This window comes from Cuculus canorus, chromosome 2, assembly GCF_017976375.1.
Source record: "Cuculus canorus isolate bCucCan1 chromosome 2, bCucCan1.pri, whole genome shotgun sequence".
NCBI classification, from domain to species: Eukaryota; Metazoa; Chordata; class Aves; order Cuculiformes; family Cuculidae; genus Cuculus; species Cuculus canorus.
In genome coordinates this window covers 105677605-105689728 of record NC_071402.1, presented here as the reverse complement: position 1 = coordinate 105689728, position 12124 = coordinate 105677605, and the positions used below count along the sequence as shown (strand labels likewise).

Below are 12124 nucleotides of genomic sequence, written 5' to 3'. Positions count from 1 at the left end.
CAAGACAACTGCAAAAGCAACACATAAGATTAAATATTTAAAGCCTGGACTAGTTAAAGTTGATAAAAATCCTTTCAGTATTTCAGTGAGTTGTGGACTGGGGCTTTAAATTAAATAAAACTCAGTTTCACTACTGAAGAACAATTTGAAATTATGACTATGACCACACCTTACCATGGGGTTAATTTTATCTCATCCCTGTGGATCCTGCAAGTCGTACTCCCTGTTCTGAGCCCTAATCCTGGGAAGGGATGGATGTCCCCAACCAGCAGGGAGTGGGCAGTTCTGCCTCCATGGGGCGGCCCCAAAAAGACCAAGGCATAAGGGAAGCACAGGCTCATTGCATGGGGACACAGGCTCTGATGAGCGAAAGCACTAGGCTGGACTCCAAGCCACATGAAACAGCGAGGTAGGGAAGCCAAGCCTCCTCTCTCCCATTGGGCAGCCACCAAACCCGCTGAGGTCTTCTCCTGGCTGTGAGAATCTGTGGCTTCCCAGGTACTTCCAATGGGAAAATCCATGGAGTTGAGAGGGCAATGTATGCCTTGCCGTCAGCACTGTAATCAGCCAAGGTTTAAGGGCTTAATTATTGCAGGTGCTGAGCACTCCAGGGAGACTCGAACAACTCGCGGGGTCCAGCCTCCACCCTCCTCCTCTCTAGCAGACATACAAATTTGAAAATAAAAGCAGGTAGACAGTTTACAAGGAGCATTTTATCTGAGTTAAAGTTGGAGCAGGCTGTAAACTCCCACGGGACACCTAGGTTTACACACTTCAGATGAAACTGTAAACTGAATATTAAGCATACACTTTTATCAAATCATATTTCTGCCAGAGAAGGCTGAGGACTGCCTGTTTATTTTTTTTAATCTGATTCGCTATGTTTACAAAAGGTAGGAAAGCTAGTTATATCAGCCACTCCATCTTTTTAGTTCTATTTGAATTACTTTGATTTTGTTTTTCTAACACCGCTAAGGAAACTATATAATGCAAAAAGAAAAATCTATAATCTGTGAAAATGCACTCTGAAATCCATCAACTAAGTTGTATCCGTAATTGCTTCCCTAGCTTATCAAAAAAAAAGAAAAAGGCTCATTTGCATTATCTGTTATCTTTAGATATCCATCCTGGTCTATAAACAGAGTTATCAATCCCGTTCAGAGGCCAGTCCACAAATTGAAGTTTTCTATAGAGGGAATTAGCTATAAACAAGCCTGAGGCAATTTTCTTTGACAGCCAATGGTAAACCATAGGAAGTAACTTTAATAGTGATTTACAGTTCTTCTCTGGTTTCCATCCAACTTTTCCTTCTTGTGCTTCTGTTCCATCCAAAAAGGAATTTTTCAGATGTTCTAATTTCCCATTCAAGATGCAATCAATCCCAACTCTAGGTGTGTCTAATCCAATTTTTACGGTATGTTCATGGGCCAGCACCAGAGAAAAAGAACTCTCTTTTTATTTTCTTTCAATTGCCTCTGCTGCAATCACAAGACTTGTCATCTCCTGGTGTGAAATGCACAACAGTAGAAGAGCGAGCGAGAGAGAGAAAAATGAACCAACCTACCAAAAGAAAGGGGAAAAGGGATACACAAAAATAACATTAACATTTTCAAATTATCCTACATAGAGAAAGCTTCCATTTACCAGAATAATTAATTAACTCAAGATTTTTAAAGACTGCGCTGAGTTTTTAAGTTCCTCATTTAAATCACAATATGCTGCAAGAAGTGGGATATTTAGGACTGGACTCCAGCTTCACACCAGCCATTTTCCTCATCTATACTGCAGTGAAGACAGATTCAGTCCTGTACCGCTTGCTCACACACACCGCCTTTATATACTCCAGTAAACCTCAATGCCTGACCTGTCACACCACCGAGAGCTGGAAGACTGCTCCTCTCTTATGAACAAAATATCTTTTCTCTTAGCCACTTAACATACATTCTGGCTAACTCTGAACTTCCCAGAGACATACATTTAAAATACATATTTTTCAATCTCTAACTAAAAAATATCTCTAAGTGACTGACCCACAGAGTGGATCTTAACATGCAACACGGGCACAGCAAAGAAAGAACAAGCAGGGGCTTGGTTCCTCTCCAGGTAAACTACAGCAAACGAGGATAAAGCAGCCAAAAACCCACTGACAACAGAAATCGACGTGGATTTACATCTCTGAAAGCAGCTGCAGAAGAACAGAGGAGAATTATGCCCAATGGTTCAGTAATTAATAAATATCCCCTATATGAAAGCAGACCAATAAAAATAGTTTCCTTTTAGATTAAAGAGAAATACATTTTTAACTCAGACCATGAAGCCCGCACACTCTCCTATTCCTTTTCTTTAAACATATGCGTCTATATAGGGGGCATATACATATAAATGTGCGTGGTTTATTTTTCCCCTGATTGAAAGCTACCCTAATGGGTACGCACTAATGGATGTGAAGAGATAAGGAAAAAGGCGGACATGCAAAATGCTCCAGAACTTCTGTTCCTAATCAATCACCAGAGATCAGTGACATCATTCAAGCCTTTGATCAGAGCTCCCCTTTCAAGCTTAAAAAGGGGGATAGATTGACCCACACCAGCGGAGGGACTGAAGAAACACCTTGGATACAATTCACAGTGAAATATGAGAAGTCACCGGCATCCCTCTTCAGAAAAACTATCCCTTCCCACCTTCCTCAAGGAATACAGCGCACATTCCAGAGCAACCAAGCACAAACAACAGATTTATCTCTTTTCCCAATAATTAGAAAACAGCTAGGGAAACAACACATCACAAAATCCTTTCAGGTTTTATTTTCGAAGCTTGCACACAGATTTTTTCTGAGTAGGTAATTTATTACGTTTGCTTGCATTTTAAAATCTTCTCAAAACCATCAGTACCAAAAAAAAAAAAGAAAAAAAGGAACTTATTTTTTTTTTAACAGAACAACTAAACCAACTAAACAACTAACAACTAAAAGCTGATGACAGTTTTTAAAGAAGAAATCATTTTCAGAACCAGCATCATGGCAAGCATTTGCTACACTCAGCACCAGCCTTTGTCCACATCAGGGCATTCAGAGAGTTCGGATCACTAATCCCACTTCAGCTAAAATTGAGCTCCTTTGTTTCTCAGTTCATCTGAGTTTCCATGGCACTTACTAGGACTTAAATGTTATTTACTTAGTGTGATTTGTTAAAAAAAAAACAAAACAAAACAAAAAAAAACCCCAGTAACTAAGTCTTAATGTGAGCATCAGCTTTGCTTTTTTTTTTCTTTTCCTTTTTACTTTCAGTAAACTCAGGACACAGTCAGCATTTTACAGTCTCAGAGACGACTTCTGTCTAAAAATCTTTGAGAAAAACAAAGTTGAAAATAGAACTGAAAATGTTCACTTCATTGTTTTGGCTTGGATTTCCCCCATCTGTATTTTTAAAAAATCTAATTGAGCTTCCTGAACAGCAGCAAAAATGTAGTTTATTATCTCCCTCATCAGGTGATCAATGATTTCATTAATAAGACAGATAACAAAACTGTCATATCATCGACACAGTTATGAAAGATGATCCTAGCTTCTTGCTCCATTTTCCAAGGTCTGGGATTCTCTGTGGCAGCTCTGAGTCCATTCAATATTTTCCACAGACAGAGAAAAGTGAAAATCCATTTTGAAACCAATTTCAATTAGGATCCAGAAGCTGTTATCACAGGTGTCGCAGAATGGGCCCGTAAGTGGAAATGTCGCCTATCCATTCTGAAATGAAACCTTATCAGGGGCTACGAAGATGGCTGAGGACAGCCTATCTGTAAATTACTTTTCGTCCTGTGTTAACTCAACCCTAGTTCTGTCATATGGAATTCTTTCCAGCCCCTCGTAATAATCTAATGACTAACTAGGCGCTGCACCAAAACGGCTTTTATTCTGCATGGGCTTCCCCCATCGAAGGGGGCTGCAAATGCAAATAACTGGAGGCGGCCAGGCAACCCAGCATATTTAGTAATATCATTTATAGCTCTCATAGTTTATTACGGAGAAGAAACGGGCTTGCATTCTGAAGCCTGTCTCCACCCATTGCATTCCTGGTGATTTTTCAATTGCAAACTCCAAGACCCAGTTATTTCATTAATTCAGCACCCAAGTAGTGAGGCTTTTCTCTCACATCTTTCAGTCTCCTTTTAGCAAATTATCCCATGACGGAGGATTTATTCAGTCAAAGACCTCGGACTTTGAGAGGCAACAAAAGAATCAAGAGACTTTCTGGTCCACCTGCCTGGCGAATGATGAGGCAGGGTAAAGCCTCCCCTAGAGAAACCAATCAAACCATTGTGTGGCACAGTCAGACCTTTTCAACTGTCAAGCCAGGAGAGCAGGAAAAGAGATGAAAGAACTCAGGATGAAGCTACCATTTACAGAACCATGTGGGAATGGTCTCCAAAGATTTAATAATTGGGATGGAACTCAACTTTCTGAAAACTAAAAGAAAGAAAGAAAAAAAAAAAGAGGAAAAGAAAAGAGAAAAGAGAGAAAGAAGGAAAGAAAAGGGAGAGACCACGAGGAGGGAAAACCACTACCGGTCAGGCCCAGAAGGAACTTTTCTACAAAATCCTCTGTTGTTATGTATGAACTCCTATGCTGGAAAAGAAGAGAAAAGCAAGCACCCATGGGGGATGGAGAGAGAGCGCAGTTTTGTAATATTAACTTAAATTTCAGCAATTTATCATCTCATCTTAGGAAGAACTCCACCAATACAAATCTGAAAAATCCCCTTAGTCTGGGATATCTGGGTGCACTTTCAAGCTATTGCATTTTGTGGGACGTAAGTTTTTGCATTTCCACTTGGTTGCACATGGAACTTGCATGAAAAGCCATATGAAATGAATAGAAACTAGCTTATTTTAAGCGGTTGGCATGTGCAAAGAATGTGCACACACAGCTCCCGTGTAGCAAGACTCCAGCTGATTGCAGGCACAAGATTAGGAACTGCTTTTTGATAATCTGACCTAGAAAGCCTTACAAGCCAAGTTTTAAAATCATCTGAACAAAACCCCGTATTTCCTGTGTACTTTTCTTTTCCAAAGTGCTTCTGCATACCTGAAATATACATTCATCAGTAGGTCCAGATGACATTTACAAGTAAATCAACATTTTTCTGAATCGTCAGCCTTACAAACAAAAACAGACCCTGCAAATTAAATTGTGACCACTTGCAGTATACATCAAAGGCAAAGGCTTTTAACGGGAAATAAGACAGTAGCACAGCAATAAAATCTACCTCATTCCTTCTTACTTGGGATGGCAAAAGAATGCAGCTCCCTCCCCTCCCACCTTCACCCCAAATAATGAGATACAGCTTGGAAAGAATACAGAAGATGCAGTTTCGATGCAGTTTCAATACAATATCTTCTTTACATAATGACACACCATAACCTAAGCACACTTCTCCCACTTATTGCCATATGTATTTAGTACCAATTTCTATGTAAGCAGAAGCTGAGGCTTTCTATCTTTGGAAAATGAAGAGAAAAAGAAAGAAAAAAAATAGGGCTGGGAGGAGCAAATAGAAAAGTACAGAGCGGGGGTATAATCAAATGCAACACTGAAGTCTGATTATTTCCTTTTAACTGGAGACAGATATGAAATAGAATACATCTAGAAGAGAAAAGACGAATGCCATTTGAAAACCTTAAGTAATTTAATTACTTCAACTGCCTTAATTTACACAGCTCAGATTGTAAAGCCAAATAGTGCGCCTGCCAGAGGGGATGCCTGGTTTTAAGTCAATTAGAAGGATTTTAAAAAATTCTTTTTATTTACTTTCAGAGGAAGATCTACTCCACACAGCTCCTTCACTTGCAGGTTCCTAAGTCTGGTCTATTTTTCAGAACTCGGGATGCAAGAGTTTGCTGCCTTAATTTTTACAATGTTCTTGCAATCCTCCCCAGCTCCCTTGCACCCATGTGCTTGCTGATACCCGTTTCCAGCAGCTGGGAAGGAAGGTGCGATCACTTGTAGTAGGATTACAGCTGCCATACAGCCTCCCCACTTTGGTGGCACGGGCTGGCGCAGCAGTGCAAAGTCATTAGGAGGTCCTTTCTCTTTTAAGGTATCTTCCCCAGAGACTAGCACTTAACGACAATGAACAAACCCTTCTCTGGAAGGCTAACAATATCACTGAAGCTTCAGCTGCCAGCAGCCCTTTTCCTACTAAAAATCAAACCTCTTGGTTGCTTCCCTCTCCCCAGTACTGTGAGCTGTAATGCCTGAATTTTTTGACATCTGATTGATACTGGACTCCTGCACGAGCTACAGAGCAGGGCTCTGCCACACTGCAGAGACACGTTTTGAACCTTTTTATTATTATCACTTCTTATGTTATTTCAAAATCCCAGGTACAATCGTAATACGGTTGTTTAGGTGTTTTGGGGTTGGGTTGTTGGATGGTTGGGGGTTTTTTTCAGGAAAAAAAGAAAACTCCCCAGTGTATAATTTCCTAAATTTAACCTCCACGTTGTCCAGGTGGCAAGCTTCTGCTGCTAACTAATGTTTCCTCCCGATTCCACCTCGTGTTATCCAGCAGGATGTTAAGTCATTACTTACTGATTACAGCGATTGCAGGGATAAGCCACTCAATCATCTCTTTCTGGAACTTGCAAAGGGATACAGAAGGATTGACATTTAATATCCCTTATGCTATTAACCACTGCAGAGAGGGGAGAGAAGGAGGGGAAAAAAAGGAGGGAAATCTCGGCAGAATTAATGAAGCGATAGTGTATTGCACTTGCAGATCACTGGGCTTACAGCAGGGTAGGGGTAGGGCTGCTCACTGAGGAACAACATTAGAAAATAGTATCAGGCAGAATGAGTTATTACAGTCCACAAGAAACCCTAACTTGATGACTGAAATTTTATTAGTAAGCATAAAAGACCACGGGTGCATTACTCCAAATGAACATGTACTTAATCAGCTACTCACATTAGATTACAGTATGCCAAGATATGCAGTCCCTACTTAATTACAACCTCCAATATTTTGCTTCCAATACTCCCAAGCATCAGGAAAGCTCTTCTTCCCCAAAGACAGATACCTTCCTTCAGTTTATTCTCTTACAACATGGCCACAATTATTAGAACACAAGGGTGCATAAAATCTTACAAGTTCAGGTCTTTGCCCTTACTTTTCTGCAATACCACATGTGACCTTTCTACCCTTACTTTTCATGCTGCTGTACGACACCATTATAGATGGGAATTACTTGTAATATTTGTCTTGCTGAAAAACAAAGCCCTCTGAAAAACCTATACAGTGAAGATCATCACTTCCAATACGTAATAGTACAGGACGTCATTTCCTCTTTGGCTGGAAAAAGAGAAGTGAAGAGAACCCTTCCACCCCCTCTGGCATCTCCTGATCACTTTGAAGAATCAGATCTCATATAATCAATTCGGGACTCAATTTGCAGGCTGCTAAAATAGTACAGGCAATGTTTCTTGATACCTAACAACCTCTTCTGAATCCCGACCTCTCAACAACACGACCCTGAGCACACCAGTCCAATGAGGGGGCCAAGAATGACTATTATGATTAACACCTATTTTATGGTGAGCTTGAAAGCAAGCAGCAGGACAAGTAACCAACCGAAAGTTTAAACAGGAAATGTGATTCTTATGGGGTTGTAGACTGCTGAATACTTCCCTCATTCAACCCTGATGAAGCTGGCTCTTCTTCTGAAAGAACCACAGTGGGCGCATGAACTTCCTTTCATTTATTCATCTATCAAGCTTGGTTTTAAGTTACATAATCATTAAGATAATATTTTCTGCTTTCTATCACTTTAAAGTATGTTCTCAATAACTATCTGATTCTGATAAAGGTAGTCAAGTCCACAACCTACATACGTTTATAATTAGCTTTTTTTTCGAGGCAGAGTAATAGGTTAATAAGAAATATCACATTACACTGGAACAAGCTCATGGGTCAAAAACTAGACAAAACACATCAAACTGAAAATAAGTGCTTGCCTGTCAGACACTGAAGGAGTCCCTACACAATAACTGCTTTGTTTTAATGCAACATTAAAAACATCAGTTTATAGACAAAATGTGCAAAACACGAAAGCTTTTTAGTCACTGACAAAATTCACAAGCCAAACACTAAATAAATCAGGGTTGAACACAGTATTATGATCTCCTAATGTTCTCCAAGCAATGCTGCAAAGTGCAGCTCTGCTATATAAAAGTATAAATTCAGCCCTCTGAGAAATTCCCTGTACTTTTTAGAAAATAAAGTGAAAAATTAATTATATCCATGCTACAGATTAAGGGGAAAAAATAAGTTCCATATAGCTGAGGAGTTTGTTAGGTCAACATGGGGTTTTTTTGGCCAACGTCTCTTAGGAAGTACTCTAACAATAAATCTGATTTACCTACAAAGCAGAGCACAGAGTTAAATCTACCAGACTGGTAATGCATTAAAGTGACTTCCTAATTGTAAGCACGCAAATACTCACATTAGGGCTAACAGTGCTATTCCTGTGCCTTTAACTCAGAAGGTGTTTGCTTGAATACTTCCTGGACTGGAGCTCAAGACTTTTAACTGCAATGCTGGGACTTGGGAGGGCTGGTGATGCCCCATGCTGGGCTGCAAAAAGGTGCTACACCCGCACAGGCAGCGCCGCTGTGCAGGCAGGAGCGAGCAGAGCCTTCTGCGCCAGCACTGCGGTGCTCAGCCCAACTTATCGACTTGGCATGCTGCTGATCTCAGAGACAGGCTAAGAAGCTCGGTGGCTGAGCAAGCACAGTGCTTGCCTGGGCAGCCCTGGTGCTCACTGGCAGAGCACCATGGAAGAGAACAAGCTGCTGTGTTGGCATTGATCACACTTCAGCAAGGCGGGTCACCGTTCAGAATCCTGCAATGTTTACAGCGTTCACCTGAAGATTAATTTTTAATCCTGATGTCACTTGAAATTACAGGAGGTACCGTATTATCCAAAGGAGGTCTACCAAGGCAGGTTTCATGACCTGCAATACCAGGCAAAGGCTTTCTCAGAGGAACACCAAACTAATTTTAATGAGTTTGTCAACAGATACCTTTCTTCAGAAAGCCACTCCTTGCACAACTTGATAGAATCCTGTGTGTTCATGCAGCAGCTTTCAGGATGGTGACCTAAATCCATGTACTAACACGGTTGGAAATGGGTTCTTACTACTTTTGTCTGCAGAAAAGTGGCAGGGGGGTGTGTGTGACAAGACAAAGCACTGACAACACGGCACTGCTGTAACATGGCAGTGCAGGACACTGGCCAATGTAATACAAACAACACGGTCACGACGTAACTGTTATTTATTCATTGTTGTTATTACTTTGCCAAAGCAAATCAGTATGAGGCTATCAAATCACTCAATACACAAAAGTACGTTTACTTTATACTCTAGCAGAAACTTTATTCATAGAGCCTTTTGTGAACTGACATCTCTGTTAGCAGTTTTCTTCAGCAGTTTCCCTCCCCTTGGATATTAGCCTAGCAGTAAATATAGCAGTCAAATAATAAGAAGCAAAAGGAAAACTTTGCATAGAAATGTGTACTAGTGAACTGCATGCAGTTTGGTTGAGATACAAGAAATTAATCACGAAAATGAAAAAAGTCAAAAGCTCACAAAAATTAATTCAAACAAAGTAAAAGTGGCCCCAAATTACAAAGTCCCACTAAGGATCAAAGTGCACCAAAGATTTTTGTTAGTTATTACAAATTACGGTTTTTTTAATATACTTTTTTGATCACATGTATTTTAAAACAACTTTTAACTTGCTCCAGCACTGAGACCTTCCCCACGCGTTTCAGTCTGGAGCACATTTTAATGGCTTAGTTATAAGTACCTGAAATTAGGGGTTTATAATGGAAATGCTGGCAGGCCCTTATCTAACACAGTGCAAGCACCTCAGCAATACCGTCAGAACTGGTAGTTAGATGAGTGAAGCAGACATCTTTCTTTGTATTAAGTAATGACAGGAACTCGGCAGAAGTGGTTAAAATGTAAACTATGGCCAGTGCTTGCCTTGAGCCTGGTATCTTCCAAGGGGCACCCACAGGTCTGGGCCTCATAACTTGCATTGCACAGTTTGAGTTAAAACACGAACTGCCCTTACAGGTCACCTTTCCCACTTTCTCTTCCGTTCACCTAGGGTTACACCGGATTCTTCAATAAACAGTTTGCACATCATATGATTTAGAAGTTTTCCATGCTCAATATTCATTTTAACATAGATTCTGCTACCAAGTGTGTCACCCACTTTTGGGAGCTGTTGAAATAATGGCATTTTCTTCGTTTTTTCATGATTGTAAGCATTGCATAAACCTAAAACTAACAGCTTTCAATCTATTTATCATCCAACTTTTGAATCCTTCAGAAAACAGCAGAGCTACTGATAAATTACTGGTTTCTACATCACACTTCAGACTGTTGTCACTCAAGTACATGTTACCCTGCAAACTTTGCTAACTAATGTGTTGTCCAGAGGTAGAGAAGCACTGATATTAGACATCTTAGGAGGTTACGTTGCCAGGATAGGCAGATATTGGTCTGCAATGACAGCAGTCTTCTGACAAAATCAGCAAGGATCATTTTGTCTTTTTGTTATTTTTAAGGGTACCTTACCTTGTTTAACAAAGCATTCAAATGCAAATCACAACCATTTAACATCACCACAGCCCTCCACAAAAAAAGAGGCACTGAATCAACAAAAGCTGCATGTTTTGTAGGAGTGGTGTCTTATATCAACTGATGATGTTCCTGTTGTAATACTCATTCCAGCATTAAAGAACAAAAGATGCAAATAAGATGCAAGCTTCAGCTTTCATGCAAATTGGTCCTTGTAACCCAAATTCATTAGCATGACAATCATATCTGCAAGAAGCAAAACTTTAAACTTTAAAGCATTGCAACAGTAAAACTCATGTTTAAGTTCCTAAAGTTTTGGTATTGGCATTTGTTTTGGTACATGCTCCACGAAGTCTCTACACTATGAGGACATTTTTCATATCCAGGAAGGAATAGATGTTTTTATCCCTTTGAGGCCCACCCCTGTATCTCTGGAAAGTCGTTTGCTTGCTTATACATGAAGGCAGATTAGAAACCCAAACGCTGAGGGTTCCTGGTGACTTCCCTAAATACAAAGACCAACCCCTACCTAATGAAAACAAAGGTAACTAACTGTCATTAACTTGACCAAATGCAGCCTCAGGCCCCAGGATGTGTACTGCATTAGCATCTCAATCCATTAATGGGAGACAATTCCAATGAGAGAAATTCTAGTCATCCACTAAACTCAGCTCTTGGGAGTTTGATGCCCCCGACATACAGTTGTACATCACCTAGATGAAGCAGGTCGTTAAGAACCAGTATCACCGTTAAAGCTGGTAAATTGAGTAGAGAGAGAAAATTATTTGACCACAGGGTAAATCAGTGATAGAATCAGGCAAAAACATCTTGAAGGCTTTATTTTTAGCCCTCTAAATCAAAATGTTTAACGATAGCATTAAAGTTAGCAAGCAGTCAGAGGCATGTGCCAATACGGAGCTTGAGTGCAAACCCTGTCACATCAAAAAACACACATATGCGTTTGAGTGTGCATCTGTTTGGAAAGTTGGGCCAATGCAGAAAATCCTATTATCGAAAAAAAAATCACAATGGGAAGCTCTTCAGCTAATGTGAACCACTGCAATTCTATTGACAGCAATGGATCTGTGCTGCCTTACACCAGCTGAGGATCTGACTTCACATGCCTCAGAAAACTGATGCAACTTTTTCCATAGCTGCTCAAGAGTTTCCATACTCTCGCGGGGATCAACTCCAACTAGAAGGTCAGTAGGTGCTGAGTTTGCTTTGAATCTTCAGTCCAGCCACACAGAAGGATACTGGGACATGTGCTATCTAATTTTTACTGACCCACAGAGATTCTCCTATCGTATGGCTTTAGGATTATGGTATTTTTTTGCTTAAGTCTAGTTGGAGAGAGAAGTTTCTTTGAGAAAGCAGAAACTTTTCTTCAAGACATCAAAGCGAGAACCTGACCTGGACCAAAAGCCCAAAATGAGCCCAAAATGACAGGAAGCAGAAAAGGTGACGAGAAAATGTTTT

At 40.3% G+C, this 12124-nt stretch overlaps 1 protein-coding gene across 3 annotated transcripts in view; it reads right to left on the bottom strand.

Annotated features, from left to right (window-relative positions):
* GLI3 (GLI family zinc finger 3) overlaps positions 1-12124 on the bottom strand; it is a 211403-nt gene that overhangs the window by 183075 nt on the left and 16204 nt on the right. The gene's annotated exons all lie outside the window — the stretch shown is intronic.